Raw genomic sequence first — 19,846 nt, forward strand, 5'->3', positions numbered from 1 at the left:
ATAAAAATAAGATTACAAGATTACTGCCTGGTTTATTTTACTCTGCCATGTGTAAATTCCAACGGAACCGTGGAAATAAGTGAATTGATTAAGGCACATGCAGTTCTAACAGCTGCAATCCAGCGAACGAAGACGAAAATCGAAGAATTGGAAAAACAGAAACCGTAAATAGAAAAATAGTTATTTATGCAATCGAGGTGCAAAGTACTTTATTAAAGGGCCTATGTAAATTGAATGATTAAATAAAATGTTTTTAAAATTTAAAAATAAGGGCCTATCTAGTTGATATTTTTTTTTAATTTAAAATAGGCCGTTTGCCATAATACACATCGTGAGCATAATAAAGTACTTTGCATTGAGTCAAATACAACATTTTATGCCCCAGAGGCATCGAAAGTTTGTAGTGGCATAAAGAACTACTTTGAATCATAGTTGAAATGTCTGTTATTTCCTTTAATAAATCTCAAAAAAATGTCCTACATGTCCTGCGGTAGGACACGAAAATTTTAGTTCAGATTTATAAGTCGAAAAATAAACTATACGTCATTTGCGCAAACTGGCTAGTTTAAACTTCTCTTCATCTACTGTAATGTCAAAATATTCATAATTGGTACCCCTGTTTCAGTATCTGAAACATTAAAAGTCGTAGTTTCGATATGAAGAAATAGATTGTTTTCTGAAATCAGCGAGTCTTACCTGTCAATTACCGCTTTTATGTTTTTGTAACCAAAGTTCCAAGTATGATTAGAGAAGTAGGCAGTTCGATTCAGAAAATCTTGTGATTTTCTGTACATTGGCAACAATCTGCTTATGAAAAGTATAAATTAATGTAGCAAAAAATCGGTTAATTGCCTTTTAATGTACTACGTTACCGCTGTGGATTATTGATCAACTTGAAGAAAATGTCAAATGCAATTCCTGGAATGGCATGATATAAAATTACCATGATGAGAAAGGAGAGCTGCGAATCGGCAAACGTTAAAGATGGAAGCCAAAGACATTGAATTGAAGGATTTTCAGAAAAGGATTATATTAAACCGGGAGATAAAAAAATCAAAAAGGGAAATATTTTTGGAGATAAAAAATTCACAGTTGGAGATATGAAATTCATAAAGGGAGTTAAAAACAATTAATATAGGAGATATAAAAATCAAATTTCGAGATAGAAAATGGAGATAATAATTTCGTTTTGGAGATAAATATTTAAATTTTGGAAATAATTAAAATAGTAAAAGAGATAAATTAATTGAAAATGAAGTTAAAAAACATAAAAGAGGAGATAAATATATATTAAAATGGAAATATTTAATTTAAAAAGGGAGATACCGAAATTAATAAAATGGAGATAAAATAAATTCAAAGTGGAGATATAAAATTCAAAAATGGAGATAAAAAAATTAGAAATGGAAGTAAAAATCGAAGATAAAAAATTCGAAATTGCAGATAAATATTTAACGCGTTTACAATTGTGGAGCGGTTTGACAGATGGAAAGTTGGTTTCTTCGGCAAAGTTGTTGTCTGAAAGTGACCACACCACAGTGTACGCTTCTATGTAATATTGACCACCCCCTCGATTTTTTTAACTTTTTGTGTGAAGCAGATGGAAAGTTGGTCTCTTCGGCAAAGTTGTTCGGTATTGAAACAGTGGTTGTGGTATGGGGTGTAGAAGGGTACGGGTTTCACCAAATTGATGGTTTTCAACAAAGGGAAATGGAAAAATGTGTACGTGAAACGGAAAAATGTCTACGGGGAACGAGGTGTTTTTCGATAATAGGTGTTTAACACGCCGAGCGATCCGGCCCATTGCCCCGGAGCGAAGCGGAGGGCCGCAATGCGAGCCGGGCGCCGGAACGGTGTCGGTAACTTAGGTGTTAATTTTTTTTCTCTCGCTTCGTCTAATAATTAGTCTGTGTAACTCATTGCAAATAAAAAGCGTTTTAACACGCCGAGCGATCCGGCCCATTGCCCCGGAGCGCCGCAATGCGAGCCGGGCGCCGGAACGGTGTCGGTAACTTAGGTGTTATTTTTTTTTCTCTCGCTTCGTCTAATAATTTTTCCGGGGCAGAAATGTGCTGAAATTAGTGCGACTGGCAGATGGAGTGTTTATTAGTCACAAACCCTTAAAGGGCCTTTTTACATAAAACAAAGTCAGCTTTTAGTGACCATTCCCTCGAGCAGATGCAGAGTTAGTTTCTTCGGCAAAGAATTATTCTGTATTGAAAGAGTGGTTGTGTGGAAGGGACCAAAGTGTAAGCTATTGAGCTATTGTGTGTTACTGACCACCCCCTCGATTTTCGTATATCTCTTTTAAGCAAATGTAGAGTTGCTTTCGAACAGGTGTTTCTCAATAACAGGTTTCTGCCCGGTCTAGCTTGCTAGGATGCGACGTGGCACAAAGTGCCACGGGATGCAGACTAGTTATTGAAGAGTTGTAAGGTTGCAACTTCATTTCAGCTGCGGTCTGTTTTCTAGTTTTCGAACTCAAGGAAGATAAAATAGTTACAAATGTGAGTCGTTGTTCAAAATCCAGATACAAACCCTTGTGAATGGGTTAACACAATTCACCTTAATATCCATCTTAAGATATATAGTTCTGTAGTGGTCGTGAACTGAGTCACTACCCCTACGTAACAAGTGTCGAAATGTCAAATAACATCGCATTCTCTTAGTACGAACTCTCTCGTTATATTCGGTTAACCGACCGTAATATAACTAGAGCGTATGAGTTACGACGAAGATCTTTATTCACTCGACCACCATAGCGTCAGCATCATTTAAACGAGCTCAATAAATTGTAATTAGTAAGTCGAACAGTGGCCTTTCATTTTACGTATTAGATAGGAGTCCGAGACTTCTACATTGGTGACCCCGACGAACACAGAAAGTTAAATTAAATTCATTGAGTGAAATTGATATTGAAAAAGTGAAACAAAAGTAATTTTTTGCTGACGCCGACCGGAGACATTTTCATTTGCAATTTGGCCGTTAACTTCAATAAAACGTGAACTTTGGCTGATCGAACGCTGCGTTCATCATTTGGCCGTTAGTTTTGGCAGAAAGGATTATCCATTCTGATTTAAAGCTAACGTGAGCTAAATCCTGGTTGATCGCGAAATAAAATCATCGTTTGGAGCTATCACGAGAGAAAACAACGTGGTCGAGGTCATTCAGAGCAAAGTGGATGTGACAAGACATAGTATTTGGCTGGCCGTCGATTTTAAGCATTGTGGCGTGTGCTAGCGGAACATTATCACGTCCGTAAAACTGGTCTGCAAGAAGGACGAAATTCATTGGTACAAAAAACTTCTACGGTCAAGGTCGTTGGTAGCAGACCATTGGAAATACCAGGCTTTGTTGGTTGGAAATCTCCACAGGTACAAATCCTGTGGGGATAAAAGGTACGTGACTTAGTCATAAATTCATTGCCACACCGAAATTATATCGTTTGCGTTGAATTGTCGATCGAAAAATCTGGATCTTGGCGCGTAATCTACATTGTTCGAGAAAATACATAATTCCCGTTGGTTTTGGCGCGTCGATTCCTTTGTTCGGTATCCACACTGGTATTCAACAATCAACAGTTACTCAACGTACCCAAGACAATCAACTGATAAAATCATTTCATCAGATTGTTCTCATTTCATTTGCATTATATAACGAAACCCATCAATTTCTAAACTAGCTCAAGGTTAGGCAGCGTTTCGGAATTTAGCTTTTGTTTGATCATCATTTAACGTAGAACATTTTGCTTTCATTTTCGAGATCATTTAATTGATTTTTCTTGGAATTTTAATTTGAGAATATTCCGAAACGACTGAAAGTTTCCAGTCGAGTTTTTCATGTTTGAGTTGATCATTAGTCTTGTTGAACGGACTGGGTGAGTGCGATTTATTTTTTCGATTAATTTTTCGACACTTCGCGGTGTAATTATTAAATATGGTTGACGAAAAGGAGTTACAAGGTGAAAATGGTCCAGAACCACAGCCTGATCAAGGGTTAAAAACTCCAACCGACATTAACGCTCTTATAGTGAAATTGCCAACGTTTTGGGCAAGTAATCCGCGTACTTGGTTTATACAGGCAGAAGCACAATTCTCGTTAGGTAAAATCACATCTGATGTTAGTAAGTACAATTACGTCGTAGCTACGTTGCCTCAAGACATAGCCGAATCGGTATCGGATATTTTAGAGAATCCCCCAGCGAGCGATTTGTATAAGAATTTGAAAGACGAGCTTATTGGTCGTCATTCATTGAGTTTGGAAAGCCGGATAAGGAAGTTAACATCCGATGAAGAGATCGGCGATAAAAAGCCGTCTGAGTTTTTTAGGACCTTTAAGCGTTTAGCAGGCAACTGCGGTACGGTTGGTGATGAGTTGTTGAAAAAGCTGTGGATGGGTAGACTTCCTCAGGCGATCAGTGTAGCTCTTATTCCTCAAAAGGACGATGAGATTGGTAACTTGATGAAATTGGCTGACCAAGTGTGGGAAGCAATAAAAACAGCTAACATCTCTGCTGTGAGTAATCATCCGGCCGGTCCATCTTCAATCTATGATGAGCTAAAAAGCGAAATTAATTCTCTAAAAATGATGATCGAAAAGATTTCGTTTGATAGGTCTCGCAATAGGAACAGAAGTCGTTCTCGAAATTGCTCTAATGAAAGCTCGAACAATCACACTCGTTCAAACAGCAATTATCGCAGAAATCGTTCACGAAGTTCACGGTTCAACCCAAATGGTAGATTCTGCTTTGATCATTTTAAGTTCGGAAAGAGAGCAACGAAGTGTACTAAGCCTTGCGCATTCGTGGATAAATCCCAAGACACGAGTGTTTCAAGAGACCGAGCGAGTAACCCAAACTAAAGAGTCCTGCTGTAGACGCGGCTACCAGTGGGATGTTGTTTAAATCTTGCCGCCTTTTTGTTAGGGATAATAAGAATAAATTGCTGTTTTTAATTGATACCGGAGCTGACGTAAGTGTCATTCCGAAAAGTTTTGTTAAGTTTTTCAAATTAAACAAAGATTTTCAGCTAACGGCTGCGAACGGTTCGGTGATTAATACGTACGGAAGCAAAGTAGTTGAAGTTGAGTTAGGTTTAAGGAGGAATTATCCTCACGAGTTTATCCTAGCTGATGTGAACAAACCGATAATAGGAGCAGATTTTCTAGCTAAGCACGGTCTTCTACCGGACTTGAGGAACAAGAAATTGGTCGATCCAGCAACCTCTTTGGTAATAAACGCGATGAGGGCTGATAATTGCTATGAGCCAACTCCTAGGTTGTATTCAATTGCCACAGAATTCGGCGAAATTCTCAAGAAGTATCCGTCATTAGTTGCTCCGCCTAATTTCAATCTGCCAGTCAAGCACAATGTTGTCCACCATATACACACGAAAGGTCCGTTGCCGTATTCCAAGGCACGCAGGCTAAGCCCCGATAAGTTTAAAGTGGCTCAAGTCGAATTCAACTATATGAATGAAGTTGGAATTTGTCGACCTTCGTCGTCACAAGCAGCTTCGGCATTAACTATGCCGCCTAAACCTCGAAGTCCGGACTTCCGTCCATGTGGTGACTATCGAAGGTTAAATGCTATAACGATTCCGGACAGGTATCCTCTGCCACACATTCAAGATTTCAATGCTAAAGTGGCAGGGAGTAAGATTTTTTCCAAAATTGATTTAGTGAGATCTTTTCACAATATTCCAGTGGCACCAGAGGATGTGCATAAGACTGCCATAATCACTCCTTTCGGATTGTTTGAATTCCCTAGGATGCCATTTGGACTGCGTAACGCAGCCCAGACTTTCCAGAGATTTATGAATGAAGTTTGCAAAGGACTAGACTTTGTGTTCGTTTATATTGACGACATTTTGATTTTCAGTAAATCGCCCGAAGAGCATAAAGCTCATTTGGACACACTTTTCGAACGTTTGGCCGAATACGGCTTGTGTATTAAGCCTTCCAAATGTGTACTTGGTGTGAAAGCACTCGAATTTCTTGGTCATTATGTTGACGAAAATGGCATTTTGCCTTCGGCAGAAAGAGTGGAAGCGATTACTAGTTTCCCGGCGCCCGATTCTCTTAAGAAAGCCCAACGTTTCGTTGGAATGATTAATTATTACTTCAGATTTGTGCCAAAATTGGCTGAAATTTTGATTCCACTGCATTCTCATATAGCAGAAATGGAAGGAATGAAGAAAAAGAATCGGAATCGGAAATTAGAGTTCCATTGGCCTGATAGTTGTAATGACGCGTTTAATCAAGCCAAAGAAGCTTTAGCCAATGCGACGATGCTAGTGCACCCGAAGAAGAAAGGGTTAATTATCAGTTTGTTCACAGACGCTTCGGGTAAAGCTGTAGGGTCAGTCTTGCAGCAGTATCACAAAGGTATCTGGCAACCGTTAGGTTTTTTCTCAAAAAAGCTTAGTTCGGCGGAAGTGAAATATAGTACTCTAGACCGTGAGCTTTTGGCGATATATTTATCGGTTAAGCACTTCCGCTATTTTTTAGAAGGGAGAGAGTTTATCGTTTACACCGATCATAAGCCACTGACCACGGCTATGACATCGACGGCTGAACGCAGTCCGCGACAGTGTCGCCATTTAGAATTCATTTCTCAGTTCACAACGAATATTCAACACGTCAAAGGAAAGAACAATGTTGTCGCTGATTTTTTGTCACGGATCGATGAACCGGAAGTAGCTTCGTTGAAAACCAGTTTAGAATTGAAAGCACTAATCGAGCTTCAGAAAGGCGACGACGAGATCCAAGAGTTATTAGAAAAGCAAGACGATAAGTCTAAATATTGCTTAAAAGAAGTTGATTTGCCACTTTCCCTAGGCAAGTTATGGTGCGACGTTAGCACGGGCCAAAATCGTCCGTTTGTACCAGAACCGCTTAGGAGAGCTATCTTTGATCAGTTTCATTCACTATCGCACCCTGGAATTCGGGGAACGCGAAAATTAGTTACATCACGGTATTTTTGGCCATGTGTCAACAAGGACGTAAACCACTGGACCAGGTCGTGTATTCCTTGCCAGCGGGCTAAAGTCGTGAGACATGTGAAATCGCCGCTAGGAAAATTCAAGGCTCCTTCTAGTAGGTTTGAGCACATTCATATTGACCTTGTTGGTCCGCTACCCTGTTCTAACGGTTTCACGAGCGTTCTGACTGTCGTAGACAGGTTTACTCGCTGGCCAGAAGCTTATCCTATACATGATCAGACTGCCGAAACGACAGCTAGGTGCCTAGTTAGCCAGTATATTTCGCGGTTTGGCGTGCCATTAGAAATCACGACTGACAGAGGAAAGCAGTTCGAGTCGCAGTTGTTTGCCGAATTGTGTAAGTTGTTAGGCTCAGACAGGATCCGTACAACATCGTATCATCCGCAAGCCAATGGCATGGTAGAGCGTTTTCATAGAAATTTTAAAGATTCGATAATCGCTAGATGTAATACTGTTCATTGGACCGACGAGTTGCCTCTAGTCTTGCTGGGAATAAGAGCTACAGTGAAAGAAGGCTTAGGATGCTCACCAGCTGAGTTAGTATATGGGCAAACTTTGAAGATTCCGGGAGAATTTTTCGTCGATACACCGCTGACCGATCCGCTCGATCATTCTAATTTTGTTGATAGGTTGCGAAAACATATGCGTGCTGTAAAGCCAGTTGAGCCTGCGGTTTCCCGACAAGCTCAAGAGAGCGTTCCCAAGGCGTTAAGTACGTGCAGTCACGTTTTCGTTAGAATTGACAGGGTAAAGCCTAGTCTGCATCCCCGTTACGACGGACCATTTAAAGTTATTAAACGTTTGAGGAAGGGTTACGTTTTGCACGTTAACGGGAAGAACGATACGGTGTCGATAGATCGTTTAAAGCCAGCGTTTGGGATTCTGTCGGTGGCATCGGATAATAAAGTCCTTAAGAAGAAGTCGGTTAGTTTTCGATAGTTTTGGTCGTTGTGGGCTTGTGCTGATAGCTATAAACTAAGTACACGTTCAGACGGGATGTCCTTTCGTAGTTTGTAATTTTTTTTTTGTTTTTCTTGTTTTTTTTTTTTTTGTTGAAAAGGGGAATAATGTAGTGGTCGTGAACTGAGTCACTACCCCTACGTAACAAGTGTCGAAATGTCAAATAACATCGCATTCTCTTAGTACGAACTCTCTCGTTATATTCGGTTAACCGACCGTAATATAACTAGAGCGTATGAGTTACGACGAAGATCTTTATTCACTCGACCACCATAGCGTCAGCATCATTTAAACGAGCTCAATAAATTGTAATTAGTAAGTCGAACAGTGGCCTTTCATTTTACGTATTAGATAGGAGTCCGAGACTTCTACAGTTCCACTGTTCTAACTCAAGTAAACAACTTGAAGCGCTGCAGGCTAATTTTTTAAGATTTTTCGATTTACCACTCATGTGTGCTAGATTCGTCTCTAATGATAACGATCTTCAACTTTTTTTTACAAAAACGAAAAAAGAAAAAAAAAGTAAGATTTTGCGGTGAGGGTCAAACTTTAAAAGTTTAGGCGTTTTATAAAGTCGAACAACTATTACTAAAACCAATACTTTAAGGTATAGATTCTTAGAAATTTTATATTGTATCAATACAGTTAGAGACAATGCAATTTCAGGATGAATTTGCTTCAGCTGTTTTTAAGCTAATCCAAATATAAAAACAAAACTGTTTATAGGTTTCTTTCATCGTACAGTAAAAACCCAATGAAAGTATACTCAATAGGTGGGTAAATCCACGTATTTTGTGACAGTGATTTTTCTCTTTCACTCTCACAACATCACCACTGTATTGTAGCGATAGCGCTCTACAATATCCATTTTCACATTTGGTAACATGACTTACGGTGTGTTTTTTCGCATCTTCTTTGGTGCATATTCGTACATTGAAAAGAGACAAAATTCTGTTTTGGTAACATGACTTACGCTGGAATTTCCCAGGTATGGTCTAATGTCAAAATTTCTATGGAGTGTAGGAAATAGCAATTTCATATAAACAAACTCACCTTTCAATGATTGAGAGGTGAATTTTTTAGATAAAATCGCTATTTCCTCCGGATTGTATGGACATTGGAAAGACTGACTCGAAGGAGTGACGAGAGCAATTTCCTCAATCTATTTTACATCATGAAAACTAAAAAGGTGTTTCATAAAAAGAGGCCCTAGAAACCAAAATGGTCCAGGGCGCTGAATATGCTGGATGCGGCACTGTGCCTGCCACTACAATTTTGCACAATTAGAGCGCTTGCTATGAAAACTGACTCAAGTTTCAAAAATTTGTATGCACATTACATGACGTAATAAAATTCAAAAATTGAGATAATTTTCACTAAATTTTGGAATTAAAAAAATTAATTTTGGAAATAAATAAAATAAAAAAGATGGTAAAAAACTAAATTCTGAAAATGAAAAATTTAGTTTTGGAGATAAATGAATATATTTTACAGATAAAAAATTTAATTTTGAAGATAAATATATATTAAAATGAAAATTTTAAATTAAAAATTGGAGATAACGATATTACAAAAATGGAGATAAAAAATAATTAAAATGAAGATATTAAATTCAAAAAAGGAGACGGTATGACTCCAAATTTAATTTTATTATCTCCTGTTTTTAATTATTTATCTGCAATTTCAAATATTTTATCTTCGACTTTTAATTTTATACCTCCATTTCTGTTTTTTATATCTCCTTTTTTGATTTTTATATCTCCTTTTTTGATTTTTATATTTCCTTTTTTGATTTTTATATCTCCCGTTTATTACTATCCTTTCAGAAAACAATTTTTTGACTTCTCCTGCAAAGTAAGCTAAAAAGCAAAACTGTTAAAATGACAAATTTTTGAGTTTGAGCTTTTTTGTCATTTAACTTATCACTATGTTAACGCTTGCACTATTGTGAGTTAAATTAAAGAAAGTATAAAATTTCAGAATTTGGTCTCTTCAGTGTTTTTGTCGTTGAAAATCCGTAAGATTTAAATACGACAACAATTTATGAACTCACCATTGGTCAAAGCGTTTTGAGCAGTTATGTGATAGATCGTTGAAGATTCGTCACTGTTTTGGAGACTCGGCGATCTCCTAACAATAGACAAGTGATTGATAGTAAATCGATTAAAAAATATAAAATTGTGCACTATTTCTTAATGATAATCTGAGTATACTTTTCGTTTGCTTTGCTCCAAATTGCAGCTAGAGTTCCATTAACAACAATATCCGCACAGATAACATTTGTTCTAGAATTTGGTCCACTTGGCACGACCTTAATGAAACCGTATCCGGAACCAATAGTAATTCCATTTATTCCATATACATTATTCGCCCAACCGGGTATTGGTTCTTCGTATGTTGACATGACTACAATTTAAGAGTGTCAACTTTCATCGTCTGTATTTTTGTTATCTACTAATTTACCGATAGATGGTCGTGTTACGACGGTAGGAATTTTATGTGATGCTCTTCGAACCACCTCTTCTGACAGTGATTTAGTGAAAACATACGTATTCTCCCAAGGATGAATCATTTTGTCGGTCAAAAGTTCGAATTCGTTTGTTTTGTGTTTGTCGAAATATTCTGAAAAGAAATCACATTTTCATTCAAAGGAATGCAGGAGCAATCTGAATTTGACTCGAAAAACGATTTCCAAGAAATTGCAAAATGTAAACGAATGTCAAAAAACTTCGGAAAATTTGCTAATACCCAAAAGATTCTATGAAATTTCACGAAATCAATTTCCCTTCGTATTCCAGTTGCACTTATAAGTCGAGTCAAGTATACAACCAGTCGGTGAAGTTTTTTAGCTCGCGTGTATGAGAAGTTCATTTCACCGGCTTGTCGTTTACGTGGCTATACACGGTATACATTTTATATTCGTTAACTATATTGTTTTTTCTTTCGTACCGGATATGCGAATTACTTCATCTGGATCGCATGGCGGCGGGTAGAATTTTTCATCAATTTTATCCCGATAAAATTGAGAATAAGCGGTTGACACATAAGCAAACACAATCAAATTCTTCATTTCTTCTGCCAACAATGTCACGGCTTTCGTACCACGTACATTTGTAAAGCAGAGTTCTTGTAGCGATCTGTCAAATCTGACATCCGCTGCAGCATGTAGCACGATTTCCACATTTTCAATTAGTTCCTTTCGATCTTGTTGAGAAATTCCTGTCTGCTTTGTACGTGTCACCCTCGATCAACTTAATTCTCTCGAAGTAATTTGGATCAATAGATTTCAACTTTACGAATACATCTCCAACGAAAGTCTCACGCATCCGTTCGATTGACGATTTATTCTTCTTTGGTCTGATTAAAACATAGACTTCTTTCACTCGACACCTGCGGATTACATAATAAATATTTTTTTTAGAAATAATGGAATCCTCAAAGAATTCTACAGATTACAAACCGAAGGATCAATCTATCATTCCTTTAAACCGACAAAACGTTTCACAGTTATGGTAGATTTGTTCAAGCTAAATATTTCTCATAATGTGAAGTATCGACAAAAAATATTTTTAGACCCGTACGAAGTACTGGGGTCTTATGGGTTTACGCATACGTTTGTAACACGTCGAATTGGACTCCCTGAGTAAGGGGAAACCTATTGTGGTTGTCTAGAGATGCCAAATCCGCGAAAAAAAAAATGTCCGTCTGTCCGTCTGTCCGTCTGTCTGCACGATAACTTGAGTAAAAGGCATCCGATTTTGAAAATTCTTTTTTTTTCCCGTTTGGTAATGTCAAAAGACAGGCTAAGTTCGAAGATGAGTGATTTTGGATCGACCCCTCCCGAGCTGTGGCCCAATAAGTGCTTTACGGTTTTTCGAAGATATCTCCGGACATTTAAACGTTAAACTTGTAAGTGATACGTCAAATAAAAGGTATTTACAATACCGATCGACAAAAAAAAAGTTTATGGAAATCGGATGACCGACTCGTGAGTTAGACCCCTTGGTGTGGAACAGGCACAGGGCGGCAAGCAGTTTTTGCTTGTAGGTCGGCCACATTTGAACATATTTCGTCTGTTTTAGCTTTATTAGATAGGTATTGACCGTACCAATCAGGGAAAATTTTTTTTATGAAATTATGTTCTCCGGAGCGTGAGCTAGGTCTCTTGGAGTGAGCTCTTATCTGGCTACTCGGAAGTACAGTGAACGTGGTGTATTTTGACAATATCTCGAGTAAATTTTGACCGAATTTCATGAATTTTTTTTTGTTTGAAAGGTATTAACGAAGGTAAAGCGTCGGTACTATTTCCGGTCTCCTAACAAAATGGCTGCCGGCGGCCATATTGGATTTTAGTAAAATAGAAATATCTTGGGAAAAATGATACTTAGAGAGTTTCTGTTAACATGGAAATAATTTGTTATGTGTGTGGGGTTTCAGGGATTCCATATACGGACATCTATATATACCTATATACAGCTATATTGAGCTATATACAGGCATATAGAGCTATGTAATAGCATATATTTATCTGTGAAATGTTTATTTATAGTGAAATATAGTTAAATATAGCGGTATATAGCTGTTTAAATAGGAATTTATGAAATTTGTCTTCGTACGGGGCTGTCTATATTGCCTCCGGCAATTTAGTTGTATATGATAACAAGGCAAAGAGTGGATAATGTAAGTGATTTTAACGGGAGAATAGTTTTTCAGCAGAGAAGAAAATGAAGTAAGAGAAATGAAGAGTTTCATTACTTACAGGTTGGAAAATAATTAAAACTCCTTTATTGATTTCACCAATTTATTAATAAAATTTTCTAAAAATTATCATTAAAATTACGTTGAATGCATTTCGAAGGATCTATCCTCCATCATCAGCAACACACAACTAAAATCTAAAATCAATCAATTCGAATTTCTTTTATGACAACTCATCAAATTTTCAAGTTCAAGTTCAACTATAATTCTCTACATACAAATCATTTATTTACGTTATTTAATACAATTGTACAAATACGATGAAACGTTGCCTTGATCCGTGTTCATTAAACCTATGTTCGGTTTAATTTTCGCATGTCTATGGATGTAGTAACTTTCGTAAGCATCTAAACGCAGAGGATTCATTACCACCTTTAACAGTTTGAACTCTTTTTTCTCTACCGCTTTATCAATCGTCTTGAAGTTCAAATGTAAATTGGTCAACGCATGTTCAGCTACTGATGATTTGGATGGTTTGTTGTTCTTTATGCTAGCAAGATGTTCCTTGTATCGAATTTGCACTTGTCTTCGTGATTGACCGTAATAAATGGATCCACAACAGCTGCAAGTAATTGGATAGATACCGGACTTTTCCAACATTTTTGGCATATCTTTCGTGCTGCCAAGGAAATTGGAAAGTTTGTTTTGGGTTCTGTAGACAATTTGCATATCTTGTCTTTGGAATGCCGACTTGAGTTTGTTTGTTAATTTTGGAGAATAAGTCAAACAAATTCGGTTCACCTTTTCTTTTTTCTGTTGAGAGAAAAATGTGGACAAACTGTTTTTCCGTATCTTGTCTGAATGGCGTTTGATGATTTTATCAATATCTGTTGCATCGTAACCGTTGACTTTCGCTGTTTGTTGAATGTAATCATACTCTTGCTTGTAGTTGTTGATTGAGAGAGGTAATTTACATAATCTGTGAGCCATTGTATGGAATGGAGCCATCTTGTGTTGAATGGGACAATGAGACGTTGATGGAATGAATCGTTGTGTGCTGGTAGGCTTGTGATATACTGCTACTTCAACTTTATTGTTTTTACGTATCAACAACAAATCCAAAAACGCAAGCTGACCATTTTCTTCAGGAACGACCGTGAACGTGATCGTAGGGAACTGTGAATTCAGCATCTGCAGGGTTTGCTCCAATTCTGATTTTTTTACAACAGCAACCACGTCATCAACATAACGATGCCACCATCTGGGTAAAATGTTCTTATCTTTCAAGCTCTTTTCCAATTTTGACAGGAATAAATCAGCCATTAAAGGTGATATAGGATTTCCCATACTTGTGCCAAAGATAAGCTTATAAAATTTCTCTCGGAACTTGAAATAACTATCTGTCATACACAAATTTGCTATTGAAAGAAAAGCTTTTTTCTTCTCCAATTCAACATTGTGTTGAGTGAGCCAATCATCCATTGAGGCCATTGCTTCATCAATTGGAACACTTGGAAACAAAGACTCTACGTCGAAGGAGACAAGAACTTCATCATCATCGAGGACCAGATTTTTGAGTTTCTCAACCATCCCCAACGAGTTTTTTATAGAACAACCATCCAGTATCGGTAAATGCTTCAGTTGTTTTATTAGCCATTTGCCTAATTTGTAGTTCGGTGAATTGATGTTCGAAACAATAGGTCTCATTTTAAGCGGACCAATTTTGTGAATCTTAGGGAGACCATGTAGTCTTGGTACATTTGGATTAGAAACTTTCAAATCATATTTCAGTTTCTTAACAATATGGCCCTTTTCATCACGGAATACCTCTTGAATCTGTTCAATCACTATTTTTGCGTTGTCTACCATTTTCTTCAATGGATTCGCTCTCACTGAAATATAATTACCTGACGTTATATGTTCTAACATCCTCTCATCATAATCTGTTTTGTCCATAATTACTACCGAATTGCCTTTGTCAGCTTTAATGTAGTAAACATCTCTTTGTTGCAAGCGTTTGATTGTGTCTTCAGTTTCCATCATATCTTTGTACGTGTGAGGGTGAATGAAACGTTTGTTTGTGTTGCAATACTTCAATGCGTGCTTTGTGTCATTACGAATATGATGTTTCACACTCTCAGACTTAAATTTCAGCGCGGTTTCAATATCAATCACTACATCGACAACTGGATCGCACACCGGTTTCACATTAAATTTCAGTCCAAAGTTTAAAAGTTCTAGTTCTTTGTCACTAAATTGTTCTGATGATAGATTTATAACAAAATCATCAACTAGCATCGGTTTATTAACTTTGTTACTGGTTTTATTCCGTAATAAAAATAAGAACTTTTCATGAAGTCTCTTATTTTTCTGTTTTATTGAACCACTGATATTATCATACAATTTCGTACCAAAAATTAGCCATTGTCTATGTTCATAATCACATGAAATGTCTTTCGTAATGAGTAAATGTACGTTATACAATTCGAGTTCAATACTGTTCAGCTTTTGAAATTGTGATTTAATTTCATGATTCAACCACATTCTCTTACTAGCATTGATCACTTTTTCAGTTGTTTGATTGGTTATCGCGCATTTTATTTTAATAACGATGCAACAGATATTGATAAAATCATCAAACGCCATTCAGACAAGATACGGAAAAACAGTTTGTCCACATTTTTCTCTCAACAGAAAAAAGAAAAGGTGAACCGAATTTGTTTGACTTATTCTCCAAAATTAACAAACAAACTCAAGTCGGCATTCCAAAGACAAGATATGCAAATTGTCTACAGAACCCAAAACAAACTTTCCAATTTCCTTGGCAGCACGAAAGATATGCCAAAAATGTTGGAAAAGTCCGGTATCTATCAAATTACTTGCAGCTGTTGTGGATCCATTTATTACGGTCAATCACGAAGACAAGTGCAAATTCGATACAAGGAACATCTTGCTAGCATAAAGAACAACAAACCATCCAAATCATCAGTAGCTGAACATGCGTTGACCAATTTACATTTGAACTTCAAGACGATTGATAAAGCGGTAGAGAAAAAAGAGTTCAAACTGTTAAAGGTGGTAATGAATCCTCTGCGTTTAGATGCTTACGAAAGTTACTACATCCATAGACATGCGAAAATTAAACCGAACATAGGTTTAATGAACACGGATCAAGGCAACGTTTCATCGTATTTGTACAATTGTATTAAATAACGTAAATGAGATAAATGATTTGTATGTAGAGAATTATAGTTGAACTTGAACTTGAAAATTTGATGAGTTGTCATAAAAGAAATTCGAATTGATTGATTTTAGATTTTAGTTGTGTGTTGCTGATGATGGAGGATAGATCCTTCGAAATGCATTCAACGTAATTTTAATGATAATTTTTAGAAAATTTTATTAATAAATTGGTGAAATCAATAAAGGAGTTTTAATTATTTTCCAACCTGTAATTTATCACGATTTCACGTTTAAGATTCTTGCTTTAAAAACATTTATTATGAAGAGTTTCACATTAAAGGCTTTTGATACGAATAGGTGTTTCGTACGGGTCGGCGTTAGCTATGTTTCTTGTTACTTATGCGAAATGCAAAATGAAGTCATGGGTGATGAAGTCTTCCTTTTACAAAATGTAATATGAAAAAGTCTCCCATCTATTCATAGAAGACTTTTCGATAAGAAAGTTGAAAGTTACAAAATATTTTTGTCGACACCTACTTCACTGCTATCACAATAAATCACCTGTGACGTCACCTGCGGTAATTTTGTCTTTCAAATTCCTAAATTGTTCACTAATACAACTCTTTATTCGACAATACCGCCATTCCAAGGTTACGCCTTTGATAATTTTTGATAGTAATGAACAGCGTAATCCGAATCATGTACAGTAGAAGAACTCTTCGAAGAGTATTTTATTTCTGTCGTAAAAGTTATCACCTTAACAGCTTTTCGATAAACAGTTGCCCCAAGAAACCCAAGCCGCCAGTTATAAATACAGTTTTATTGCGATAGAATCTTTTCATTGGTGAATCGTTCGTTATGGTTTCATCAACCATTGATTCACCAGTAAAGTCTAAAGCCGATATTACGGGCATCGACATTTTCACTGATCAAATTGTCGAGCAACTACTGACGTATTGAACATTTATTCTGCTATTTATAAGCTCTTCGTATTGTCACATCACAAACAGTGTTAGAGGGACACATTAACTTTTTATTGCTATATTCAATAACAAATCACGAATATTGTATAATATTGTATTTGCAGGGAAATCTGTTATTTTGGCTATTTTTCATTTGACTATCATTGAGAGAAAATTGAATACGCCTTTTGAAGTTCTACATACAGTTCAAAAATACCATTTCTCATCAGGCAGCATGTGGAAATTCACGCTATCCGTGGTATCCTGGATACCGGTTGATACCGGGAGGAAAACAAAATTTCCACATGCGGGCTATGATGACAGGGGTGCTGATGCAATACCATACCGATTCGCGTTCGAACAAGTCTAGTGAATGTTAATTGAAATGAAATTTAATTCATGACTATCGTTGCAGACCGCAAAAATGAAAAAAAAAAAACGAAATTGTTACAAAGTACAAAGTTACAAATTGCAACGTATATAAACACTGAAGGTATTGCGACCAGCGAATCAGAGAAAATACGGATCCCTACTTTCAGGTGATTTTTTTTATGCCTATCATACCATGTTGTTGCACTTGCTATGTTTGTATCGAATCGAGTTCACCTCAAGACTAGCTGCAAATTTAAGCAAACGAATTCAATATGTGTGCAACTGAACACAACAAACTCTTCTTGGTATGGCTCATTGTATTGTAATCTACTACTCAATCTATTTTTACCTTGCCTACAACAAAATATAGTCGACGCCACTTTATGTGTTTTAGAAAATGTTTTAGCACTTGAAATTAATAAATTATTTAAAATAATAAATTCAAATTTAAAGTCACAGTTCAATAAAGTACATTTTACTTTTAATATTATAAAAAATGTAGCTGGTGACATAACATGTTTCAATACAAAATCGTCAATTAAATTCTAAATTTATGGAGACAGTGCTAAAGTATAAACACAGTAATACAAATCTTCAGCAGATCACAAAAAATCCCAAGTTCCGGGTGAATTTAATCATACAGCGCCAAGTTTCGTTTGGTAACGATTTTAATGGAATTGATGGAATATGGTGAATATGGCAGCATGAGTGTCGGAAAAGTATTCTCGAATTAACCTGAAACTGAGGATCGTGCCTTTTTAGACACGTACGAAGTACTGGGGTCTTATAGGTTTACGCACACGTTTGTAACACGTCGAATTGGACTCCCTGAGTAAGGGGAAACCTATTGTGGTTGTCTAGAGATGCCAAATCCGCGAAAAAAAAATGTCCGTCTGTCCGTCTGTCTGTCTGCACGATAACTTGAGTAAAACGCATCCGATTTTGAAAATTCTTTTTTTTCCCGTTTGGTAATGTCAAAAGACAGGCTAAGTTCGAAGATGAGTGATTTTGGATCGACCCCTCCCGAGCTGTGGCCCAATAAGTGATTTACGGTTTTTCGACGATATCTCCTGACATTTAAACGTTAAACTTGTAAGTGATACGTCAAATAAAAGGTATTTACAATACCGATCGACAAAAAAAAAGTTTATGGAAATCGGATGACCGACTCGTGAGTTAGACCCCTTGGTGTGGAACAGGCACAGGGCGGCAAGCAGTTTTTGCTTGTAGGTCGGCCACAATTGAACATATTTCGTCTGTTTTAGCTTTATTAGATAGGTATTGACCGTATCAATCAGGGAAAAATTTTTTATGAAATTATGTTCTCCGGAGCGTGAGCTAGGTCTCTTGGAGTGAGCTCTTATCTGGCTACTCGGAAGTACAGTGACAATATCTCGAGTAAATTTTGACCGAATTTCATGAATTTTTTTTGTTTGAAAGGTATTAACGAATGTAAAGCGTCGGTACTATTTCCGGTCTCCTAACAAAATGGCTGCCGGCGGCCATATTGGATTTTATTAAAAGTGATATATCTTAGAGAGTTTCTGTTAACATGGAAATAATTTGTTATGTGTGTGGGGTGTTTCAGGGATTCCATATATGGACATCTATATATACCTATATACAGCTATATTGAGCTATATACAGGCATATAGAGCTATATAATAGCATATATTCCTCTGTGAAATGTTTATTTATAGTGAAATATAGTTAAATATAGCGGTATATAGCTGTTTAAATAGGAATTTATGAAATTTGTCTTCGTACGGGGCTGTCTATATTGCCTCCGGCAATTTATTTGTATATGATGACAAGGCAAAGAGTGGATAATGTAAGTGATTTTAAAGGCTTTTGACACGAATAGGTGTTTCGTACGGGTCGGCGTTAGCTATGTTTTAATTACTGGACAGTGTGTTGTCAACATCAGAGCCACGCTTACACTGTACAATTTAAAGCTATTTTATCTTTGCTCTTTAAATTTTTGATTTTGTCTTGCAGCGTTGATACTGACAATAATTCTGTGATGCACTCCTAAATTGCTAGCGATCATTGAGAATCTGCTTTCAATTATTCGCTATATTTTAGTTTAATTATTGTCGTGCAGAAACCATCAAAATCCTGCGACAAATTTAAGTTCAACAAATTTTAAACTAAACCTGCTACGTAAAGTCTGCAAGACGTAGCCAAGACGAAAATAAAAATTGAGCATAACAAAGTTTGCAAATTTGTCGTCAAAAAAGTTTTGTCTTTCCCAACCTAAATACTTCGTAAACATCTCTTTTACAAACCTAGAAGTAAAACATTGAAATTATGAATACCAACATTAAAATATCTCATATTTTTGTGAAAATGTTTGCCAAGTTATTTTCTCCGTTTTTTTTGTCGGTTTCGTCTCTACAGCAGTGTCTATATTATATGCTTCTATAGGGCTTTATGTTGAGGAAATCAAAAGATATTTTATGTATGACGCGCGGGGTTGGTTTATATAGGAAACGTATATAATGATGTATAGATGATACATATATATAGACTATGCTCCAAATATGCGGTTGCATATTGTACATACAGACAAGTGTATACGTATAAAAAAATGGAACTGGGGTATTCAACTTTACCCCGGTGAAGATTTTATGAACTGGTATGAAAACAGGGTGTCAGTTCTGTGTGTTC

General features: G+C 36.6%; 1 pseudogene; it reads right to left on the reverse strand.

Moving 5' to 3' along the window:
• Positions 1-519: 519 nt before the first annotated feature.
• LOC119073041 lies at positions 520-16,786 on the reverse strand (annotated as a pseudogene).
• Positions 16,787-19,846: the final 3,060 nt, after the last annotated feature.

Source organism: Bradysia coprophila, unplaced genomic scaffold (genome assembly GCF_014529535.1).
Source record: "Bradysia coprophila strain Holo2 unplaced genomic scaffold, BU_Bcop_v1 contig_110, whole genome shotgun sequence".
NCBI lineage: Eukaryota > Metazoa > Arthropoda > Insecta > Diptera > Sciaridae > Bradysia > Bradysia coprophila.